This window comes from Pinus tabuliformis, chromosome 2_1 (assembly GCF_031772625.1).
Source record: "Pinus tabuliformis cultivar Carrire ecotype Pingquan chromosome 2_1, CPIR1, whole genome shotgun sequence".
Taxonomy (NCBI): domain Eukaryota; kingdom Viridiplantae; phylum Streptophyta; class Pinopsida; order Pinales; family Pinaceae; genus Pinus; species Pinus tabuliformis.
Genome location: NC_142299.1, coordinates 539,664,018 through 539,677,424, shown reverse-complemented (window position 1 = coordinate 539,677,424; position 13,407 = coordinate 539,664,018).

Here is a 13,407-nt window from a genome sequence, read left to right as displayed (position 1 = left end):
TGAAAAATGAGAGTGTCCTAAAGTTAATAATGAGATGTGTATAAAGTACTAGGAGCATTGCCTTGTTGTAAGATTCGAAGATATGATCAAAGGTTGGATATGATGCAGTCCACAAAGTGTTTAATCTTCAACCCTTTGTGAACAAGAACTACCAACATGAAATAAAGGATCTGAACCATACCACAATTAAATGCTTGTGCTAGATTTTGAAATAATTCAATGACCTAAGCATTGTAGAATATAGAAGGTTTTTGGATTGAAAGTGATTTTCCCTTATGGCTACTGAAACTGAAGAACTAATGCTATAATTAAATTGAATTACAATGACGAATCAGTCATGAAAATACAGACCTACAAGAAAACTAGTAAAGCCAAAGACTAAGATGTGTATCATTTGTGATCTTTATTTGAAGTATTCTTAGATATCAATATTCCTTTGTTAAGGAAATCTATTCGTGAAGACCAAAGTATAAGTCTGTAGAATCTATTTAGTTCAATATATCTTGAAAAGCAAAATGAGATCGTAAGATATTCTTATAGAAACCTTTAAAGGTGATAGGTATGATGTAGTCCCTTCATGAATGGTCTTCAAGAAAATTTTGTGATACGAAAGTTGTCTAACAAGAAGAAATAACAACATTACAACTTGAGCTCTAAAAAAGGATATTTGAAAAATTATATATATTTTATGATTGTTGGATGATCAGTCTTCAAATAATGAAATCATTTTCATAACACCATTGATGAGGGAATCTTGATTACAATGAGTCCAAGTCCCTCTTCAAGATCAACATCACATACAAATATGGTATTGTCCCATCATAATAGACAAAGATATTGGATGGACCTATTGTTGCCAAATATTCTTGGCTTTTAAATACTTGATGACACATGTGCTGCTATGGAAGACTTTGCATAGGTACTTGACTTTACTCCTTAATGAAGATCTAATTTTTGTTTCTATAATGAGTTTCTTGGACCAAGGATGATCAATGAATGAATTAGTGACTTAGTTTCATCACTAGTGTAAAGTGCATGACAAATCTAGGGTTTTGACATTTGAATATGAAATTGAAAAATCAAAATTTAAAGACCCTTGCAAACAACAAGACTTGGATAAGTAAAACCTAGGATTGATTACTTCTATTGAGAAAAGAAACCCTGGCTCCTTCAAGGAAGGAATGACATGATGATGATGATGTGGACATGGTTGATTTGCAAGTTGGATATAAGAAATCTTAGATCAAGAGGGAGCCGACATGTTCTCAATAGAAGTATTTTATATCTCTCTTTCTTGATTATTCTTGTTACTATTTTTACTATTAGTCTCTTGTCTTCTTATATCTTGGTTAGTTGTATTTTGTTCTTCTTTGACCTCCTAAATAGGATTGCAAGTACATAATGAAGTCTACCAAGGCTATGGAAATAGATTAAGAGATTGGGAGAGAAAAGTAAAGCATGTGACAAGAAGACTCATGTTGAGAAATATTGTATTGGATGAGCCTTGGACTAAGAGGGAGCTGAAAGATCAACCATATTTAAGCTTGTTTTGATGTTGAAAAGAAGTTAGTTATGAATTCCAAGATGAAGATTGCTATAAGTACAAAACAAAGGATTACCTTAGTAAGAGGGAGAAGACTATGAAATCAGGCATCTCCAACTTGAATTCATACTTGTTGAAGAATGATGTTTATCTAAATTTGTACTTCAAGTTATTGAATATGAGCCTGTGATTTCACTACTATATGTTAATGAGCTATTTATGACTAGGAGTGACATCTCTTTGTCCAGTGTAATAGGGAGCTAATTTTTGAATTAGAAATATAGGATCATGGTCTAATGCATTACTAACTGGAATTTAGAAAGCTTGATGAAATCTTTGTTGAGATCCTACATAAATTTGGCATAATGGATTGTGAGTCCATGAACACCTCCATGATGAAAATTTTGAAGAAGTTGTGAGACTCTCTCACTGACTTGAATGATCATATTGTTTGGCTCATTGAACTATTTGTTGCATGTATTTGTAGATACTAATTGGGTCGGGTGTTCTGAAGACAAGAAGAGAACTTATGGATGTTGTTTTGGTCTGGATATCATAGATGAGTTGTTGAGAAATCAATAGGGCTAAAATTAGGGTGATTTATCTTAGACTTGATAACTAATTTTGATGTATTTTTAATTTTATAGATTATTATCTTGTTATTTTATTAGTATGTTGTTCTTATCATCAAACAACTACCAAAACATGAAGATCAATAGTACACAAGAACAAAAGATGTAGGCTATATGGCAAGGCCAAAACCTCTCCTCTTGAGAGGAAAACCCACAAATCTCTTTTATTCTGATAAATTCAAATGATGAATTCCAAGACCTCTAGGCCAAGACCAATACCCTTCCAATACCAATCCAGGCCTCCTTGATGATGTGCTTCTTCTTTTAAAGCCAAACCCAGTCAAATCTCTTCTAGTTGCACAAATTCGACCCCTAGCTACAAAATTTTGTCCTCCACTACAAATTTGAAATTTTCAGCCCCAACCACAATTGTTGCTTCCACACATGTGAGGGAAATTAGGTCTCTTAAGGCTTCCTTTCTCCTACTCTTGGGTTGCTTCTTCTTCTAGGGCTAGTAGATGACCTAATAGGCCTCTCTCCCACCAACTTCGACCTTCTTTTTGCAACTTGACAACTCCGACCTTGTAGTTGAAAAACCTTAGCCTTATCTTTGCACACAAGAGAGAGTGAGAGAGAGAGAGAGAGAAAGAATCGACCCAAAACCTTCGTCCTTCTTCCTTTTTTCCTCCTTCGCTTGCCCTTCTTCTATCTCTTCTTTGTTTGGATGATGAGAGAATGAGTGAGTGTCCATAGGAGGTCGGGTTCTCTCCTATATATAGGTTTCCAAGGAGGAAAACATGCCCTAATGAGGCTGACTTCTTAGCTGCCATGCTGACTTAGTCTTGGAGGGGTATTTTGACACTTTAAACATAAAAATAATTCTTTTGACATTTTACAAGATACCCAATGGGGTCTTATTCATATGACAATGAATCTTTTAACTTCTTGACTCTATGAAAAACCCTAGAAGCACTCAATTGGTGCTTGACCTATAAATAAAATAACCTTGAGCATGAAACCCCATGCTACAAAAATAACAATAATAATTTTTTTTCCTTTTACAATATACAAGAATCAAGAATACATTTCATATTTATGAAGACCGAACCTAGTTACATATTTCAACACTCCCTCTTAATTAGGGAGATATTCATAATGATACATGGAAATTTTCATACTGAAGAGATCTCATAGGCAGACTCGGATGGGTAAGCCATCTTATAAGCTATTATTTCAGTTTACCTCATCTCATCATCATCATCATCCAACCAACATTGTCACAAGCAAGGCCTTGACTAACAACTCTATCTCTCCACAAGATCAAAGCACGATGTTTGAGAGACAATCATAGATAGACACCATCATCAATGTCTCTTAAGGCACATATCCCACCCAAATTTTCACAAGGTATGTCTTTCTAGGACAACTCATGTCTTGGAATAACACATCCTCAAGGAATTTCCTCTTCGACTACTCTTACCTATTGGATGCCATACCTCATCCTCAAAGAGTATCAGAAACCAAATGCTTACCCAATCCTCCATTATTTCTTCACAAAGTGAAGACAAGAATGATGTGTCTATATCTCCCTCTCAACTAGGGAGGAGATATCAACCAATCCAAGCTTGTCTCTCAAATACACAAGCTTCTTATTAGGAAGATATTTTTTCAAAATATCAGCTACCTACTCATCAGTGGAGATATATTGTAGATGCAATACCCCATCCTACACCAACTTTTGTATGTAATGATACTTTTTATATATATGCTTCATCTTTGTTGGGGCCTACTTTTGTTTTTTTTTGACACCCTATCTTGTTACCTTTTATGATACCTTGTTCCATTTTAACCATTTTTGACACCTCAAAAGTTACCTTATCCTTGTCAAATGTTCCCAATTAATGGATGGAGGTAAAGTCACAAAGTAGGCCTATTTCCATATGTCTTTGGTTAATATATATAGATGTCAAGTGAATTTATATTATTTTGACTAAATTTGGTTGTAACTTTACTAGGATTCTTAAGCATGAGGATAGGAACTTGATGACATTGGTAGATTACACTAGTGGATCAACATTTAAGTTCATGTTGAACCTGACAACTGTTCGGTACTTAGTTTTGCAATTAATTCAATACCATGTTCCAAAATTTAGTACCAATCAACTAAACAATGATTCCCAAGAAATAATGTTATCTTCCCATGTGTAATTTGATAACAAAGACAACAATTCCCTCCCAAGAATAGTACCACGAAAATATCTCTATGGATATGTTAGAAATGATTGGGTGATCTTCGAGATCCGACTTGCCTTAATTAAGTCCAAATCATATTTTGTATTGCTTTTCTTGTTCATTCATTTAAGCTATCTTTAGCCCATGATCTCCTTAAAGGGAGTGATTAGCAGTGCTACGGGGTTTGGCAAGAGAGAAGAGATAACAATTATTGAAAAACATTTTCAAACTTTGTTTTTATTTCAACTTGGAACTGCTTGTATATGTATTATTGAAAACTGTTAATATATCAACTTTGGCTTTCATTTCCTGAGTTGACATGTTATTAATTCATAAGTTTATTGTTGTAGTTTAACTTGCCTAATGTCATGGTCAGGGCCCACCACTGATCTCAGTCAAGTTGTAGTTGATTCCAATTAGAATATATATATATACTTGCCCAATTAGAGAGAGAGAGAGATTAGTTTAGGATACTTGCCCAATAGGGTTTTTGTTTTCTTTTCCTTGGAAATTTAATATCCTGAGTGTGATTACAATTTGAAGCTAGAACATTTGGATTTTTCATTTTTGGAACATTTGAGATTTTTAGTTACTTAGATTTGTATTCCCAATCTCGTAAAATTTCTGATCTAATATAGAATATTTAAATTTGTTCTGTATATTTATGATTTGAAGTTAAAGTATAGAATTCTCGAATTCTTGAGGTTGAAGCATTCGAAAGGAAAATATTTAGGTTTGAGTTGAAGAATTTCGACTTATAGACTCTAAGATCTGGAACGGAATACTCAAATTATCTATGAATTAAAACTTCTATTTGGATATTAAATTTGAACAGGGGATTCTATAATCAGAAACTTAATAGCTAGAGTGCAGTGAGACTTTCAGAATAGATGCTTATCGTTAAACAAAGAATTGGACTGTGAATTCCTTCATCCTTATGATAACATTCTTCTAATTTTTAAATTAGAAGTATAAGATGTGTGATTAATAATGTAGCTTTTGCTTGAATGGTCATTTCTTGTTCTCGAATTGAATGGTGTTTATGGTCTTATGCATTATTGTTATAATCAAAATTTGTTACAGGTTAGGTAGTGAGATTTTGTTTGATTGAAAACGTTAGGATTGGAGGAATTCTGGGTGAATGAGTTCTTTTTGAGTTAAGCCAATATTAGAGTTGTTTGTTGAGATATATATTGTCAGATTTGCTTCAAATAGGATATACAACCTATATTTATGAAAATCCGTGCAATTACATTAGATATAAATCTCATATCAGTAGAGTAGTTCAATTTTTATGATATCTTTCTATTCTCAAGAAGGGAATTAATAGGTTTCTTCACTTCAGTAGGTCTAATCAAAGTAGTCGAATGATTTTTGAACTAGGAGTTAAGACAAAGACTTAAGTTTGAGTATTTGGTACTTCATTTAGTACTTGGTTGATTTTAGGATTAAATACAGTGTGCTAGAAAGACATATTGGATTATATCGTTGGTGCACTTTTCATAATAGATTACGTATACTTTAAGGATTTGTACCTAGAACCGTGATTTTTTGCAGCTCTAAGATTACAAACCTTAGTTGACATTCTAAGCGGGGGGAAATTAATATAAACATATAAAACCCCTAACAGACTTTCCATGGAATACAAGGTCTTCAGACAACCCAATGCAACTAGTGGTGTCACAATGTATAGCAGGAGGGTCCATCGGTCCTTCAAACAAGTTAGCTAACAACTTCCTCAACCAAACAAATTCTCTATTAATTTCACATGCTGCAATGTACTAAGCTTCAACACTACTCAAAGAAATTGACTCTTGCTTTCTACTCATCCATGATATTATAGAGGATCCCAAGCTAAAACATCCTTTGGTAGTGCTTCTTCTGTATGTCTCACTACCTCCCAAATCAGAATCAATATATCCAATCAATTGGATATCATTCTTTCTATCATACTTCAGGTAGTAATGGATTGTTCCTTGCTGATATCTCAGAATATGCTTTGCTGTTATCCAATGGTTATATTTAGGCTCTATCTTAAATTGATCGAGAATATTCACTGCAAAGCAAACGTTTTGTCGAGTGTTCACAAGATATATGAGAGAGCCAACCAATTTCCTATAGCTTGTAAGATCCATAGGGCTCAAATAAGAACTTCTTAACCTCTTCAATTTTGTGATCATAGGTGTTTTTATTGGTTCGCAGTCCATCGTACCAAACCTTTGTAACATCTTAATCACATACTTTCCTTGACGTAGATATATTTCACCAGCTTCTTGCCAAACTTCCAACCCAAAGTAATAGTGCATCAACCCTAGATCCTTCATATCAAATTATGATGCCAATTGTCTCTTGCATTCTCAAATACGACCTTCAACACCTGTTATGAGAAGATCATCCACACATTAAAGGATGATCACAGGATCATCCTTCACTATCTTGATATAAATATTCAGATCAACAAAACTCTTTGGGAATCCCAATCTTTGTAGATATGTGTCTATCCTTGCATACCAAGCCCTTGGAGCTTGCTTGAGGCCATAAAGTGCCTTCTTCAACATGTAGATGTGAGTATCCCTATCATTGACTTCAAATCACAAGGGTTTTTAGATAGTTCCATTCAAGAATGTTGTCTTCACATCCATTTGATGGATGTTCCATCCCATAGATGTTGCCAAAGAGACCAATAATCTTAAAGTTGTGTATCTAGTTGTAGGTGCAAATGTCTCTTCATAATTGATACCTTCTTGTTGAGAGAATCCTCTAGCCACAAATCTTGCTTTGTATTTGTCAATACTTGATCTATTGCATATTTAATCTTGTAAAGCCACTTGGAAGTTACCATAGATTTTTCTTTCAACCGAGGAACGATTTCCCACAATCCATTTTTCATTATAGATTTATATTCGTCATTCATAGCATCTTTCGATTCTTGATGATTGACAACTTCTTCAAAGGTGGATGGTTCTGCTTCAATTAACTTTGTCATACAGGTTGCATACCCTGAATACCTTTTAGTTTTCTTGATTTCCCTGAATGTACCCTTAGTTGTTGCATGTCCTTTTGCATCTTGAAGAGTAGATGTCAAAAAATTAAATCTCTTTCTATTTTCAAGAATGATGACTTGTTGCACGGGTTCAAGGGGAACCTTCTTCTTCATGATTTGAATTTTCCTCTTCCATTTCTTTAAATATAGGTAATTCTTCATTATCGAAATCAATTGGCAGATCTTTAAACTTTTTATATGCAATACTTTTATCAAAGATCACATCTTGGCTTACTTCAATTTGATGTCCTTCTTTTATGTAGATCCTATATACCTTTGAAGAGTTACTATAGCCAACAAATATACCTTTCATGCTTGTAGGATCTAACTTCTTTCTTTTATCTTTTGGAATGTGAATGTAGACATGACAACTAAACATTCAGAGATGGTCTACACATGGTTTCTTCCGAGTGAATGCTTCTCTAGGAGTCATGTTGTAAAGTGATCTGTGAGGACTTCGATTTTTAATGTAGACAATTGTTTTAGATGCTTCACTCCACAAAATTGAGGTAAGTTTTGATCATGTAACATAGCTCTAACACTTTTTTCAATTATACGATTCTTTCGTTCTGCTACTGCATTTTGCTCTAGATTATATGGAACTATCATCCCCCTCTTAATTCCAACCTCCTAGAAAGCTATGAGATCCCTTGATGTGTATTCTCCTCCATTGTCAGATCTCAATACTTTTATCCTTCTTTCTGTAAGGTTTTCTACTTCTACTTTGAATTCTTGAAATTTTTGGAATACTTCATCCTTGGACTTTAGCAAATATATCAAAGTTTTCCTTGAGTGGTCATCAATGAAAGTCACATAATATAGATGACCTCCAAGATATTTTGTAGACATAGGACCACAAAGATGAAAGTGAACGAGATATGAGATTTCTTTTGATCTTAAAGCACTGCTTCCAAATGGTTTCTTAACATTTTTACCTAATGCACATCCCTTGCAAACTCCTTCTTGATCCTCCTTTAGTTCAGGGATGCCATTCACCATTGTGTTTAGAGTTGGTAAGATTTTGTAGTGAAGGTGTCCAAACCTCCTATGCCAAAGCTCACATGGGTTGACTTCAATGTGAACCAAGGCTTGAGATAGAGGTGTAAGTAACCTATAGAGTCTTCCTTCACAATTTCTAATGATTTTTGCATTGTTGATGCTAGAGCTTTTGTCCCATACCATAATTTTTCCATCTATAAAAGCGACTCTATCTCCTTTATCTTCTAGAAATGAAATAGAAAGTAAATTCTTTTGCAAACCTGGTATCAATAGAATGTTGTTCAGATGTATATTTTCTCCATTTTCTAGATTTAGTGAAGTTGATCCAATTCTTCTTACATGATAGCTATTTTTGTCTCCAAGCTCAACAATGTAAGAAGAATTTCCTCTTGATAGGATCTTTAGTTGTTTGTGCTCACCTGTTATATGTCTAGATGCTCCACTGTCAATTACCCATGTATTTTCATCTTCAAATGTACCTATAAGTGCTAAGAATAACCCTTTGTCCTTTGTAGTAGAAGTCTTGGTCACATGATTCTTAATAGATAATAGGAGATTCCAAAATGCTTTGATGCCTTGCTTGAGATGACTTGTCATCATAGAAAACTGCTTCAATGAATTCTTCAAAGATGTAGTGATATGCACTTTGTCAACCTTATCTCTAACACCATGTTGAGAAATTAATAGGGCTACAATTAGGGTGATTTATCTTAGACTTGATGATAAATGCAACACAAGTAGTTCTTATCATCAAACAACTATCAAAACATGAAGAAATCACCATAATTGATGCATTTATAGACTTGATACTCAATGGGTGTTTGACCTATAAACAAAATGACTTTGAGAATGAAACCCATGCTACAAAAATAACAATAATAATTTTTCTTTTGTTTTACAATATACAAGAATCAAGAGTACAATTCATATTTATGAAGACCAGACCTAGTTACATATTTCAACATGAGTATGGTGTGGATCTCTAGTGCACTTAACACAACTGACGCTAACTATATATAGTTGATTGTTCAACTAGTTGTGAAGCACTCTGGCTTCGAAAGATGTTTGATGGTTTGTTTGATTAGGTGTCAAAGTCAATTGTGATATATTATTACAATCAAAGTTATGTGAAGCTTTCTAAGAATATTCATTTGCATGACAAGTCGAAGGATATTGAGATTAAGTGTCATTACATCTAGAGTTGTGAGGATCACATACACTTCTATTAATGAGCAGGATGTTGTGCTTTGATAATGCCACTGTCCTAGATGAAGTTTGCTTACTTCTGTGAGAAGCTTGGAGTGCCTGAAAGTTCCTCTTGGAGAGAGAGAGCATTGATTATATATCATCATGAATCTTCATTGGGCTTGGTTGAGAAACCATGGTTTATGGTTGGGAAGATTTTTGGTTACTCCCTTGGGTCATTGAGTTTGATTGAGAAACCATTACGGTTGGGGAGGTTGGTTCTGAGGCTTGGAGTGATCCCTTAGGTCAGTGTGTTGGACTGAGAGACTAGTGGGTTTGGTTGGGGACACTAATTTTGCATTTTCTCCCTTAGGTCATTGTGTTTGACTAAGAGACTATATAGTCGGGGAGTTTGGTATTGATATAGGGATTCCTCCCTAAGGTCATGGACTGACTCAGTCTTTTGGTTATGATAGGGGAAATGGACCATGTGCACTCTCTTAGGTCATTAGGTTTGACTGAGAGACCATTGTCTTGGTAAGAGAGATTGAATTTGATTACTCTCTTGGATCATTATGCTAGACCGAGAAACCATTTCATCTGGTTGAAGAGTTGGCCTCATGAACAATATTGATTGATCCCATGGTTAGTTGGGTTCTGACCTTGATGCCATTGGTTTTGGCTTGTGGGATGAGCTTGATGCTATCAACATTTCCTTATGATGAGATTTACACATCTTGTTGAAAAAATAGGGCATCTTCCAAACAAAATCATTACTTATGAATTGAGTTAATTCATTTCTTATGTTCTTTTTCAATAATAAAATAATTATACAGAGGATGTCAACAATAAAACAAAATTTCCATAAGGATCATAAAGAGACAACCACACAAGAACACAACATTTTATTATGGGAAAACCCACATAGAGAAATACCCAACAATCCTTTCCTTATAGAATCAATTCAACAAGAGAGACATCAAAGTCAAGACAAACAAACCAACAAGATGACAACCTCGATGATCCTTCACGAAACCAAGTCAACCCTCCATAAACCTTGATCAAAGATATGCACAAGGTCTATAATAGGGGTTGAATTTCAACTTGTCTCTCCCACAAAAATTTCAGACTTTACCACAAAAAAAATTGGATCTAACAAGAAACTATTACAACCACTTTGGCCTTGAGAAGACACACGTGCGAGCAACAAAGAGTATTTTTCCGTGGTTAAATTCTTCTTCTTTTCTATTGGGCATTGGATAATCCATCACTTGTGGTGTGTTTCGTGACATGTGCTTAACCACCTCCCGAGGATCCGTTAACTCTAGTGATGCGTCCGTTTACTAACACCAGCAAGTTATGGTATAACAAAAATCGTGATCCCAATAAGTGGTATCAGAGCCAAAGGTCTCGAGTTCGAATCACACCCGGCTTGCGCTACGGGGAGATTGTTGGGAATTGGATAATTCAACGCTCCTAGTGTGTTTCATGACATGTGCTTAACCGCCTCTCGAGGATCCGTTAACTCTGGAAATGCATCCATTTACTAACACCTGCATGTTTTGGTGTAATGACAATCGTGATCCCAACATTTTCTTCCAATTTCGACCTCCTTATCTTTTTCCTTCTTTGTGTTAGTTTTCATAGCATCAAAGGTGTTCTAGTCTCGAAACTTTGTGGAGAGGCTAAAACAAATGAGTTCTCCATAACCTAATTATTTTTGGAAATTCCACCTAGAAGTGTCTCAATTAGATGATTAGCCTATTTCTAATATTTCCTAAGTCTAAACTTAGGAAATATGATTAATTAATCAGTATTAATTGAGATAAGGTGAGAATCATCTAGAAACTCATACAGATTGACTCCAATATGATCTTGGCCCTGGATTAAGTTTTAATCTTGGTCGTTAGAGGTCCAACAGAGGATTATAAGAAGTCGATGGGTAGATGGAGAACACACTAGTGAGACACAAAGATTGATTTCCTTGGGCAGTTTGATTTTCCAAAGGAAATAGCAAGAAGAGTTCGATCCAGAGAAGAAAGGAGAGACAAAGAGGGGCAGAGACAGCGAAGTCGGAGGAAGATTTCCATATCCGGTGCGTGCATTTGCAGAGAGGCCAAAATTTCTCCAGGAAGTTGCGCAGAGGCATCACAAAAGTTTCAAAAGGCAGTTCGATTTGTTGAAGGAAGAAGATATTTTAGTTCCAGAGGCCAGGAGAGATGTTTTCCCAGTCAACTGAAGGCATGACGACTTGATTTGCAGTTGTTCCAGGCTGAGCGCGTAGCAGACTACACTAGAGTGACGCAAAAATTTCGTAGAGCTAGGTGGATGACTTGCTTTTCAATGCCAGTCAAGTGTTGGGATTGCTCTGAGTGAGGGTATTTTCCCTCGGGATATTTTTGCCAATATTTTCTTTGCATGATAGCCAATATTCGACATCCAAATTATACTCAGAATCCAGATAAATTCACTGCTGCTTAATAAAAAACCCTCAACTACTGCACTGATTTTCCCAAGTTGAGTTTTTCTGGGAACTTTGGTCCAAAAATAATTGTCATATTTTATGTGTGCTAGCATTTCTCAATTTCCAACGCTATTATTTTCTGTAGTTTTATTTGTGAAGGTTGCAATGTGATTTATTCGATATTTGTCGTAGCAAATAAATTGTTAAATTAATTAATAATTATAATAATTAATTCGAGTGCTTGCAATGGGATTTCAGTAGTGAAATTTTCACATGGTTTGAGAGCGTGATTGATCAAACGACAAAGCTCAGAAATGAAGACATAAATTCGTTGTTCAAAGGGAGCAACAAGACCATTTTCTGGAGGTTGCACAAAGCTTGAGCTAGGCAAATTGAATTTCTTAGGGAAGTTCGATTTTTCAGTGCAGGTTGGAAGAAAAATTTGACTTTCCATTTGAGTGATTCTAGCAAGCAGAGGGAGTAGCAATAGCTTAGATGTTCGCTGAGCAAATTTCTTGTCTAGGCACAAAGGGTTTTGCAACTGTTTGCTAGAGCAGAATTTGTGCAGGGTGGAAGATAAAAGCACATATAGTAGAGGGAAAATTTCTCTCAAGGGATCTCGAGTTTTAGAGATCTGATTTTCTAGATGCAAATTAGCAGTAGTTGTAGGTAGAGTTCCTCACTCCAAAAGGGAGTGTGAGTAGCAGATCCAGCATCCAAGCAGAGGGAAGGAGGGAGTTTTTGACTAGATTCGAGATGACCACAACTAGGCTCAAAGATGAAGACAAATTAGACATTGCCTCCAACTATGTCATTTGGAAGGCCATAGTGTCCTTTCTCCTTGATGAGCATGGTTTGAAGACTTATGCAAAGAATGTGGTAGCAATATCCCAGGATGCGGATCAACAGAAGGAGTACAGTATGGAAATGGCGAAGTTGAAGCGGATGATCTTCGATGGAGTTCGAGATCATATAGTCACACATGTAGTTAGCAAGAATACAACTAAGGAGATGTGGGATGCTCTCTCCACGCTATATCAAAGTTCTTGTGAGCAATGAAAGATGTTTCTCCATGAGAAACTGAGGAACATCAGGATGAGGAACGGTGAAGGCATATATCCCTTCCTCACTAGGATTCAAGAAGTCCGAGATCAACTATCAGTCGCTTGGGAGGCACCCCAACCCAAAAATCTTGTACAGTTGACACTAAATAGTGTCTCAGAGGACCATATTGGGTAGAGACAATTTTCCTAGATGGGAAAAAATGTGGGTTGCTCTACAATAGGAGGAGTTGACGCAAGCTCTAGTAAAAAGCACCATCAACAGACGCAGCAATAAGGGCGTGATGAATGAGAAGGAAGAGGAGAAT